The sequence below is a fragment of the Macaca thibetana genome, chromosome 11 (assembly GCF_024542745.1).
Source record: "Macaca thibetana thibetana isolate TM-01 chromosome 11, ASM2454274v1, whole genome shotgun sequence".
In the NCBI taxonomy this organism is placed as follows: domain Eukaryota; kingdom Metazoa; phylum Chordata; class Mammalia; order Primates; family Cercopithecidae; genus Macaca; species Macaca thibetana.
In genome coordinates, this window is record NC_065588.1 from 89,508,598 (window position 1) to 89,521,230 (window position 12,633).

At 41.8% G+C, this 12,633-nt stretch overlaps 1 long non-coding RNA gene across 1 annotated transcript; it reads left to right on the forward strand.

Annotated features, from left to right (window-relative positions):
• Positions 1-330: 330 nt before the first annotated feature.
• LOC126930325 (uncharacterized) lies at positions 331-7,765 on the forward strand. The gene is made up of 3 exons (XR_007717574.1): positions 331-953; positions 1,877-2,006; positions 7,237-7,765. It is a non-coding gene; the product is annotated as an uncharacterized LOC126930325 (long non-coding RNA).
• The last annotated feature ends 4,868 nt before the right edge of the window (positions 7,766-12,633 follow it).

Sequence of the window (12,633 nt, forward strand, 5' to 3'; positions counted from 1 at the left end):
CCGAGTGATTAGAAGCATGGGCTACGGTTTCAACAGTCTGCGTTCAAAGTCTGACTGTGTCCACAGCTAGCTGCTGAACCTGGGGCAAGCCACCGATTCACCAGGTGCCTCAGAGTGTAAGAAAGGGATAATAATTGTATTTTCTGTACAGGGCTCTGGAAAAGGTTAAATGAGGTAAAGTATGTCAAATGCTTGGAACGGAGCCTGGAATATCACAAGCACAGTAAATCTCGGCCACTATTACATAGACAAGATCTCAGAAGCAGGCATAGTTTGTGGGGGTGGGAGCATCATGAGTTAGGTTCGAACACACTGAGTTTGAGACATCTAGGGAACCACAGAACAAGTTCTGGGCTGGAGATGTAGATTTCACTTGAGAGCTGCCAGCAGTAGAGATGGTAATTGGAGCCATGGGAATGGAGGCGATTGTCCAGCGAGTGTAGGTAAAGTGAGAATAGATAAGTACCAAAGGGCACAGGCTGGTTATGTCAACATTTAAGTGACAATTTCAGAAAGAGAAGCCAAGGAGGAAACCAGAGAAAAGCAGTTAGAGAAGCAAGAAGGCAGCCAGCAGTGGTCCCGGTACAGCTGTGATGGGGAGACAAAGATGAAACAGCAGGAACTGGCACCAAGAGTTATTGGTGTAGCTTGGGCTCTCCCCTCATCATCCTCTCCAGTTGGGAGTCGTGTGACAGGGGCAAGAAGCCTGTCTCAGCACATGTGTAAAAGAGCTAACTCCGGACACCCGTGTCTGATCTGTGCTGACCCACAAGCGTGAGGTGTCCCACTTGGTGACTGGAAATGACACCATCAATTTTTCTGGCCACTGTGTTGCACCCCTGAGTTTTTCCTTCATATGACAGACTTCACAGTAAATACTCCTACTGAGTCCAAACAACCACTATGATTGAGAACAAGCATGAATCCGCCACCCACCTTCTCCTGGAAATAAGGTGATGTGTAGGTTCCTCATCTCCTTTCCAGTGTCCACAAACCCGTCTGAGTATTTGCAACTTCAAATTTTTCTTTCTTTCTTTTTTTCTGTTACAGACACTGATTTTAGAAGAGTGTTCCATATGCTATGCTTTTTTAAATTTATTATTATTTTTTATTTTTATTTTTTGAGACAGAGTCTTGCTCTGTCACCCAGGCTGCAGTGCAGTAGCACAATCTCAGCTCACTACAAGCCTCCCAGGTTCAAGCGATTCTCCTGACTCAGCCTCCTGAGTAACTGGGATTACAGGCATGCACCACCACGCCCGGCTAATTTTTGTATTTTTAGTGGAAATGGGGTTTCACCATGTTGCCCAGGCTGGTCTCGAACTCCTGACCTCAAGTAATCTGCCCACCTTGGCCTCCTAAAGTGCTGGGATTATAGGTGTGAGCCACTGCAACTGGCCCATATGCTAAATTTATTAGAACCCCCAAACCTAGCCAAAGGCCTCACTCCTAAGATTCTGGTGGCAAAGCCAGCATACGCTGGGCTCAGAGGAGGTCTTCAGATACCAAGAGGATTACTCTAATTCAAAGCAGAAATGTTGTGAAACTGCTTTATATTCTGTCTAGCACAAGCAAGTGGGGGTTGCTATTTTTATAATCATCATAAGAGCCTTTGACTACATAATTTTGGGAAGTGGTGATAAAAAACAGAGTACTTCTCCCTTGAATTCTACCACCTCCAAACTTTCATTAACATCCAATTAATTTTCTTAGAAAAGTTCATCATGAAACTCTCTGCAGCACTTTGGCACAGTAGTATCTATGCAATTGGAATGACACAGTAATTTCTTATCCTAAGGAAAAAAAATTACTCTGTCAAAATGAATCTTTTAGCCTAAGATGAACTGGTTCCATTTCTCATTTCTCTTTTCTCAAGGTTACTGGGTTGCTGAACTCCCATGAACCAAAAAGAAAACATTAAATGGTATCCAAACCAGCCTGGAAGGGACAGCGAGAAAAGCCAGAACCAAGACTGACCAACCTGAATGCTGGTAAATGTTATCAAGGTAACAACTTCTCATGTATCGGTATGTGACCAATAAAAAGGGAATGTGCTTGATTAGCAAAAAGGATCACCAGGAAAAATAAGGCATATTAGCATGATGACTTTATTATACAGCAATAACATAAATGGCAATCCACTCTCGTAGAATATTTGTGTTGAAATTAGGAAATGGCAGCAGATTCACACACAAAAGCTAATGGAAGCCCTAAATATAGATGATACTCCATCTGGCTGCCAAGAGCCTGCCTCAGCACATTAACCAGAAGACCAAACCAGAGAAGGGAAATAGCTTTTAAAAGTGCAAAAGAGAAAAGAGATTCACTTAGAATTTTATCTGGTAAAAAAAAACATCTAGTCATAGGATGAGGAGTCATCTGTTTCATGGACTATTTATGACTCAGATGTTAATTCGGATGCTATCTTTAAATACATGGAGAGAAGAGAGAAATTTTTTCCCTTTATTTAGGCTTGAAAGAGTTTTGTTGAAGCAGGTAGCTCACAGCTGGTAAGTGGCATTCAGTTGTTTAAAATAATTTGTACGATTTGGCTTTCATGTTTGCTACATTTGTGCAATAAACAGAACTGATGTTTCAATTCCTCCAAAACCATTTTAAACTCTAGCACCATGGGGTCCAAGTACCCCTAACATTTTGCAAGAGTTATACTTTGCACTCAATGAACAGTAAGCCTGTGTTTACAAAACAAAATTACTTTTTTCCATTTTCAGTTTTGCTTATTAACAAAGTAGATATTTCTCAAGTCAAAATTTCTCCTTTGTTTATGGTTGGATATCTTGGCCCTGATGAGAAAACAAAAATCCACTGATTAGTACAGAAAATCACCATCCAGAAATCTCTCTTTACAACAATCCTGTGGCTCACAGAGCCATCATGATTGCCAATGTCCTCGTAGAAAATCAACAATAGCTATTTGCAGTTGATTCAGTTCCTCTGTTTAGGAGATTTTTTTGTAGCATAAATAGATTACAGGGTTTGCAAAAATGTACATTTATGGTTGACCCTTATGCTTCTCAGAATCTGTTTGGAGTACTGAGGCATGTTATCCTGGATGTGTTGATTTCTCTTTGTGCAAACTCTGCTGAAAACCAAGGACAATCAACAGGATGAAGAAAGTTTAATTCAGGACCCAGGTTGATAGAGATTACCTCTGGGTCTAAGGTCAGGGATGCTTTAGTCCTTGTTAGAATCTCCAGGGAAACCCTAACTCCCAGATATTAATCAGATCTGTAGAACCCTGCTTAAGACCTTCCGGTGGCTCTGAATTACAGTAAAACTCCTTACCCTAGCTGATAACACACTATACAATCTGACCCCTGTTCAGACCTTACCAGACCTATTATGGGCTGTTTATCCTGATCACCTTGACCTGCAAAAGGCTGTCTTCTCCCTCTGTCTTCACATGGCCTTTCCTCTGTGTGTAACTGTGTCCTAATCTCTCTCTTCTTAGAAGGACACCAGTCTTACTGGGTGAGGGCCCACCCAGAGGACCTCTTTTTTGCCTTAATTACCTCCTTAAAGGCCCCATATTCAAAGACAGTCACATTCTGAGGTACTAAGGGTTGGGATGTCAACATACGAATTTTGGGGGGCTATAATTTGCCTATTCTGCACATTTCATATACATGGAATCGAACGAAATGTGGCCCATTGATTCTGGCTTCTTTCACTTAGCACAACGTTTTCGAGGTTCATCCAAGTAGTAGCAGGTATCAGTGACAGAGCAGGAGCACCATCATCTTGGACAAACATTGCCATTTCAAGTTCTGGCTCCCTTTCTAATCTCAGTCATTTCAAGGAAATCACTTCTCTTCTAACAACAAGCAGCCAGAAAGAGCAGACAGTAAAACACAGATAAGACAGGTCAGGGGCAGAAGGTAGGGGCAAAGTCTCTTGGGTAACTGCCAAACTTCACACTCATACAATGGGCCCCAGTAAAACAGTGGGCCCTAATAAGCACATGCCTTTCCCTTTAGGTGCACTAAGATAGGGAAGCTAAAAGCAGACATGGGTATGCCTGCAGCTGCAAAAAAAAAAAAAGTATGGAAACAAACACAAAATCTCCCTCCCAAATAAGCAAGACGAAGAAACACAGAAATATTCTGAGCTTGTGATAAGCTCTCCTGCCCTAAACCCTTAAATACTCTTAGTCTGTAAGAGAGAGTGCCCCTGACCTAACTCAGCCAGAAGCCCCTCTCAGGTTTATTTCCCAAAATAAACCTGTCTTTTACCGTGAAGCCGCTTTTCATGTTTCTTTCTTCCTTCTTCAACTCTTACTATCGGTACTTTATTCTTTTTATGACTGAATAGTATTTCACGGTACAGCTCTATCACATTTTATTTATCCATTCCTCAGGTGACAGAGATTTGGACTGTATCCACTTTTTGCCTGTTATAAATAATGTTGCTACAAATGTTTGTGCACAAGTTTTTGTATGACCATATGTCTCAGTTATCCCGAGTATATACCTAGGAGTGGAACATTCTGGGTCATAAACACATATAACTTTGTGTTTCCCTTTTTGAGAACCCACCAAACTGCTTTCCCCAGCAGCTGCATCATTTTACATTCCCACCAGCAATATATGAGGGCAGGACATGTTTCTAGAGATTAGATAATCACAAATGAAGGGCATTGTTCTTTATAGCCTGCTGAAGGTCAAAAGAGGGAGGAAAAGATGTTTGAGTAAGGAAGAGATGCTTTATTAGGAATATGAAGCGTTCACAAAGTCCTGCTTACTCATTTTCAGCCAACTTTGCCATGGCATTATTTAATTCGCATTTTCACCTCATCTTCAATCTTAACATGAATAGCCTGGGTCTCAAGGCCATCTTTTCCCAACCAGTATAAGCACCTTTGAGACAGCATTCAATATGTGTCATTTTATTTCCTATTCAGTGGGGAAAATTAGGTCTTGCTTTGCCCACTCAGCTTTATTCCTGGAAACACACTTTTCAAAAAGTAGAAAGTTCAGTCTTGCTTTAAACCACCAAGCTGCCTGAATGGATTTCATCCATTATTTCGGGCTTTATTTTAAACTTTGCTTTTAATAGGCACAGAACCAATGCATATTTTAAACTTTTGACTCAGGCAAATTTTATATGTCCAAAAGACTCTTGGAAGTTAAGCAAACATAAGGGGTACTGTGTGTGTGTCTCTCTCTGTGTGTATGTGTGTGTGTGTGTGTGTGTATCACAGAATGAGGGGCACATGCTGCCAATTTAGTAATTAATTTTCAGCTAACAGAAGGCCACTACCTATACTGTCTGTGGCAGCCAGAGCCCCACCATACTGACACCAAGTTACTATGCCTCCTTGACAGAAAGTAACACAGATCGCCATCAATGGATAGACAAAAATCTCTGAATCTGTGGTTATGTGTGTGCATCTTACAAGTGGAGTAACAACAAATAGAAGAAATATATTTACAAATGAAAATGAAGCTACATTTATTTACTTCACTAAAACTGTTTTTTTCTTCTCATCAAAGATTTCTCTATTCGTGCTACTCAACATCCCAAAAAGAATCAGCACAAGGCCACAAACTCAACAAAATTCCTTCTCCTGTTCATAAAACTCCTGTCCTGACTCCAAGTCCACACCCTAATAAACAGGCAAGCCTGTGCTCTGCACCCTGAGGAGCAGTCTCCTAGGCTTTGTCCTTTCAGAGAGCGGATTTCCAAGGAGAGGCCGTCCATCTACCCAACTCTTCTCAAGGCCACATAGCTCCTCTCCAAAGACAGCCATCCCCAGTGGTTCAGCTGATCCTGATGGCTGTGCCTACAGAGAAAGAGGGGAAGAGAGATGGGAGAGGAAGAGCTCCCAGGAGTCAGGATGCAAGGTGAAGTCAGCTGTTGATCAGCGGTCACTCAGCAACTGGACCAGGTGACACTCTTCTTCTGCAGGCTGTAGGCTGTGAGAGTGTTCTGAGTGGCATTTAAGGATAGCTCCCATGAGCGTGCCAGCTTCAGCAGGGCGTCCTATGGCAAGCCCTAAAAGGCAGAGGGAAAAGAATAACCAAGTGGAAGTGGGTCATCGTGCCATCTATCAGAGACAATGTGCGTGAGAATGCTGCTACTAAATGAATGAAAAACTCTTTGTAAACTCAAAGTTTGTGGTTCCCAAACTTGAGCATGTATCATTTTTTTTAAATTAAAACGCTGATTTACTTGGCCTTATTCTAGAGGTTGGATTCATTCAGTCTGGGGTAGGACCTGAAAATTTGCATTTCTAACATTGCATGTCCCAGAGGATCTGATATTGCAGGTCAGGGGCCACACTTTGAGAACTACTTGCTAAAATACAGGATCTATGTCAGCTGAAGCTATAATGGGCAATCATGAGCCATGCCCAGACTGAGCAGCAAAAGGAAACAATGTTACTGTCTAAAACAAGCAAGAAAATAATACAATATTTTAAAATAACAGAATATATAATGCTTGAGTTGCCAGTAGCAAAGTGTTAGGATGAGGTCCTTGAAGTCAGAGAAAGCAGAGATGAACCAGTTTTGAACAAGCCCTGTCCTCGAACTCAGCAGAAGGAGGAGACCAAGTCCATTATGCCCTCAGTAAACCGTTGGCCCTGGAGTATTGGCTTTCCCTCTTCACAGATGAGGAGTTCCATCTTCTAACTCACACAGAGCAGGGAGAGGATAAGAGCTGAGGAAATGCCATTGGCCCTCAGCTGGTCACTCTCTCTTCTAATACTGCTTCATATGGGTATAAGGCTTTACGGTTTTGAAAAGCTTTCCAGTGATCAAAACAATGTGACATGGGCGAAAGAATAGACAAATGGACCAAATGAACAGAATAGAGAGCCCAGAAAAACACCCACCCAAATATAGTCAACTGAGGTTTGACAAAGGAGCAAAGGCAATCCAGTGGAGAAAGGACAGTCTTTTCAATAAATGGTGCCGGAACAACTGGACATCTGCATTCAGGAAAAAAATAAACTAGAATCTAAACCAAGACCTTACATCTCTTTCACAAAAATTACCTCAAAACGGATCAAAGACCTAAAGGTAAAAATGCAAAACTGTAACTGGTGACAGCCAGAAAGAAACAGTAATTGAGTGACTACTAGTGCCGGCTATCGAGTTAAGTACTTTTAATAGCTTATCGCTAAACTCTGTATACAATGTATTATTCCCAAATTACAAACGATGAATTTTTTGCCAGTGATAAAGCATAATTTCTCTATGTTATTCCCTATAGAATCTGGAGCAGGAGGAGCCTCACTCTCCTATCAAAAGGAGAAGAACCTGAAGAAAACACTTCCCTTCCTTCTCTCTGCGTAGGGGCAGTGACCTTGAATTCAACCACCATCATCCCTTCCAGACACCAGAAGGGGGAGTCCCACAAGGCAGAAGGTGCCCCTGTGACGCGTCCACTTCTCTTCCATGTTCTTTACCTCCTTGCTCAGGAAGCCATAAAGTTGAGCTGAGCAGAAGGTGAATGTCATTGCAAAGTTTACGCAGACTATGCTGACAGGTTCATGAGAACACTACTGAATATGTTACATTTCACCAATGCTCACAGCATATCCTGTGTTGGAAGTGATACTTTGCCATTGCCAGTAACCTCCTTTGTCCTAGGAGCTCACTGAACAGCTAAAATCGGGTGATATTTTTATGTGGAACATGCAACATATTAAGTCCTTTTGCTCAGTGACCCAAAAAGGAACTAAACAGTACCCAGACTAGAAATCAATGTTAAATTATTCAAATAAATTCCACTTAAAGAATGGTGGCTTGGGAAGCACTCAGCCAGAAAGAATTCTCCCAAGATTAGTTTACTGTGAAGTAGAAGGGAAGAACATTTTAACTTTGGTTGGAAATTACACAGAAGGTGATGAAACATCCTCTAAGAAACGGTTCTGATCCACTGGAGGGCACCCCCTCTCTCCTGCCACATTCCCCCATTTTACCCACTAAAGAGGTTCTTTGACGAGAGGCTAAGGAAACCAAGCAATATAAGATCTAATCAAAACTGAGTGCTGGAAATGTGTGGGGAGAAATCCATAATTAAACTGAGCAATTAACTCCAGAAAGCTAACTGGGGCCAACTCTGACACTACTATAAAGTTATAAAATCTCCAGCATCTCATTTCTTTGTCCCTCTACCCAATTTCCTCTCAAATATAAGCCTCTCTTTCTCTGTCCTCTCTTCTTCATATTTAATAAAACTGTCTGCAAGAAAGAATCTTAGGTTAGTCATTTGCACTTTAGTATGAATTAAAGCCAGTGTGTCAACTCTCACAGGAATAAGAATTTCAAGCCATACTTCTAATTGTGGAATGGCTGTTACTGAATTCTTTTAAGGGTATTTCATGCAACAGCTAAATATAAGGAAGAGGAGAGAAACTGTCCAAGTCTTTCTGTGCCTAAAGTCTGCCTAAAGTCAGCTTTCAGCTGCCACTCCCAATTGAAAGTGAATTCAGATTAATTCCTAGATGTTGAATGAGAGTTATAATTTATCCTTTCAGGGATCTACTGGTTTTCTTTTCTTTTCTTTTTTTTTTTTTTTTTTTTTTTGAGATAGAGTCTTGTTCTCATTGCCCAGGCTGGAGTGCAGTGGCGTGATCTTGGCTCACTGCAACCTCTGCCTCCCGGATTCAAGCGATTCTCCTGCCTCAGCCTCCCAAGTTCCTGGGATTACAGGTATGCGCCACCATGCCCAACTAATTTTGTATTTTTAGTAGAGACGGGGTTTCTCCATATTGGTCAGGCTGGTCTTGAACTCGCAACCTCAGGTAATCCACCTGCCTTGGCCTCCCAAAGTGCTAAGATTACAGGCATGAGCCACCGTGCCCGGCCATTTTTTCTTTCTTTTTTACTTTTATTTTAGGTTGAGGGGTATGTGGGCAGATTTGTTATATAGTAAATGGGGGTTTGTTTACACATATTTCATCACTCAGGTACCAAGCCTAGTACCCAATAGTTTTGTTTTTTTTTTTTCTGATCCTCTCCCTCCTCCCACCCTCCAGCCTCCAACAGGCCCCAGTATCTGTTGTTCTCCGCTTTGTGTCCACGTGTTCTCACCATTTAGCTCCCACTTAGAAGTGAGAACAGGTGGTATTTGGTTTTCTGTTCCTGCATTAGTTTTCTAAGGATAACGGCCAGCAGCTCCATCCATGTTCCTGCCAAAGACATGATCTCATTCTTTTTTATGGCTGCATAGTATTCCATGGTGTATATGTACCACATTTTCTTTATCCAATCAGTCACTGATGGGCATTTAGGTTGGTTCCACGTCTTTACTGGTTGTGAATAGTGCTGCAACAAACATTTGCATGCATGTGTCTTTATGGTAGAATGATTTCTATTCCTTTGGGTATATCCCAGATTTACTGGTTTCTTCTCCTCTAGGCCCAGAAAACAGGTCAATTTCTGATGGCTTTTACATGTCAGGCCTATAGGACCCATTCTTACTTGACACCAGTTATCTCCACTCCAGATGCCCTTCCCCTTACCGGGTTTTACTTGAAAAGCACAACATGAGTGGCTTGGGCCAAATGTGGCCATAGGTCCTTCAACAAATGTTGAGTGAGTGCGACCCTTGGAGCAGAAAGTTGACAGAGCTCTGACACATGGCTAGTCCCCCAGAGGCTCTCACTGCTCTCTTAGCTGGAAGAACTTCAAACTCTCAGACAGTGGAAAATTCAGTCTGTTCCAAGCAAGAGACACAAATGTGCTCTTAAAATTCATACTGACATTTGGAACTGCCCAGGGTATTATAAATATAATCGTTCTGAAGTGTGAGTGTGTGTCAGGGAGAGAAAGAGATGGAGAGAGAGAGAGGGATACTGTGTGTGTGTGTGTGTGTGTGTGTGTGTGTGTATGTGTGTGTGTGTGTGTGTGATGACAGAAAGGAAGGTGAGAGCAGAACCAGGGACAGCAAGTATCCCTGCCAAGAACTCAAGGCCAAGCACAGAAAAGAATGTCCACCAGATACCCAATGACTACATTCCGGATTTTCTACTGCTTCCTCCTCAGAGAAAAGGGGGGGAATAAATTAGAGAGAATGCGAAGGGAGAGACAGAGTGAGCAAGATGGGTGGGGATAGAGAGAGAAAGGAACAAGAAGTGGGAGCCTTACTACACATAGACCAAGAGGCCCAGACTGAGAGAGAGAGGCTGTCAGAATGAGGAACTACTGAGAGATTACAGGCTTCTCCACCAGTTACAAGTGACTGATATCTACATTTATTGTGTTTTGAAGCCATCAAGTTCTATGTCCAAATGACCCCACCCCTCCCATAATGCAGCACCAAGACTAATCCACCATCCACGGGGCATACTGTTTCCTGCCAAACAGATGGGCTTATAGAGGTTGGTCTTACACAGCCTCTTCCAGGTCTTGGACACACACCGGCCAGCCTCTGTGGCTGAGGAACAGAATAAAGTTATATAAATTGAACTGACCCTACAAGTGGGCTCCTACGACTTTCCTTGCTCTTGAACTAACTGAGCTGACCAGCCAGCCTGAAGCAACATGGTCCCAGGGCAGGGGCTCTCAATCTTTTATGTGCCAGGCTCCCTTTGGTAGGCTGGTAAAGCCACAGATTCCCTTCTCAGAATAATGTTATTAGGCATAAAATGAAATACATAAAGCTACAAAGGAAATCAGTTACAATATCAAATATTTTAACTATTACAAATATAGTAATATTTTTACTCCTTTATCAGTGCTTTAAATAATAGGATCTGGTGAAGGGTCAAATAACAACCCCATCATTTCAAAGAGTGATGGGAGAAACTGTGTTTCCATTGTTTACAACAACTACCAGGTGATATGAAAAGATCTGTAATTTCTGTGGCAAGAGTCATAGGCACTGCTAATACCACTGCAGTTTCTTCCCTATATTCTTAATAGAAGCAAAAAGCTAGATTTCAGTGAGAGGTTAGATAAAATAAATTTATGAACCAGAACAAAGGCAATGAAAGGAAGGGAGCTGCAACAACAGTAATTGTAATGATAAAGCAACATCTGCTACAAGAACAACAGCAAAAACTGGCTGCGGTCTCTGCTCTGTATCAGGTCCTGGATTAAATGTTTTCTATTCATCTTTCTCTTTCATTCTGAGGAAGGCATCATTTTGCCTACTTTACAGATTAGGAAACTGAGGCTTCAGGATGTTAGGGAACTTGTCTAGGACTATAGCCAATAAGTAGCTGTGCCAAGAATGGAAGTCAAGGCTGTTTGACACTGAAGTCCACATTCACTGTGCACTGTGTCTTCAGAAAGAGATAGGGTGTGTGTGTGTATGTGTGTGTGTGTGTGTGTGTGTGTGTGTGTGTGTGAGAGAGAGAGAGAGAGAGAGAGAGAGAGCTGCTTCCTTTTTCTCATTCATGCCAGAATAACTGGACTGGTTTAAACATCTATACTTTCACCCATCTTGACTATCCATTTCCATCTTATTGATGTTTGCTCTTTTCAGTTCAAAGACCCTTATGCTTCATTTATTCAATATATGTTGGGTACTGGCTATGTTTACTGACACCAGAAATTCAAAGATAAATATGTTCTCTGACTTTCAGGAAGCTTATAACTTATTGGAGAAAACAGATATGCAAACATAAATTATAATATGCAGCAATTAAAATTCAATTTGGACAATAAGGAGAATTTATTGACTCATGTACCTGAAAAGTCCAGAAGTAGACAGGCTTCAGGCATTGTTTGATTAGGGCTTCGTCGGTAGTGTGCTAGGAAGTATGTCACAACTAACTGACTTTCCAGAGAAAAAAAGAGCCATGAGTTTGTCTATTTCCATGGTGTAAATACTCCCACCATGACCTATTTCAAGCTACCAAAGCAAAGTCACTGAAGATAGAATTGGGAAGAGATGTGCGCAGTCACCCCTCGCCTGATGCAGGCGAGCTCCAGCATGCTATGACCATTCTCATTTCTTCACAGTTCTCTCAGTTTTTCCATCCTCTGTATGCTGGCTTTGTCCTGATGATGCAACCAGCAGCTGGGACTGTATACTTTCCTTCTAGTGTCTAGCAAGCGTCTCTTCTACTAATCACCAAAAAAAATTCCTGAGCTCTTCTGAAAGAATCGCTGTATCCAAAGAATATCACCCAGCTGGCTTAGCCTTGGGTGGCATATTAAAATAAGTAATAGCTACCTTCTCTTAAGGCTCTTTATTTCACCTACCAAGTACTCCTTGTTGGACAAAGCTATGGTCTGAATGTTGTTGTCCCTTCAAAATTCATATGTTGGAACCTAATACTCAATGTGATGGTATTAAGAAATGGGGGATTTTGAGGAAGCGATTAAATCATGAGGGCTCCACCCTCATGAATGAGATTACTGCCCTCATAAAAGAGGTTGAAGGGAGTGCCCTTGCCCCTTCCACCATGTGAGGTCATAGCAAGAAGGTGCCATATGAGGAATAGGCCCTTACTAGGTGACTTGATTTTGGACTTCCCAGTCTCCAGAACTGTGAGCAATACATTTCTATTGTTTATGAATTACCCAGCCTAAGGTATTTGGGTATAGCTGCCTGAATGGACTAAGACAGACAGAATTAGCATCAAAAACCTATCCTTTAGAAGGTGGAATTATCAGCAAGACAAGAAAATAATGTTCATGTTTGCTCATTTTA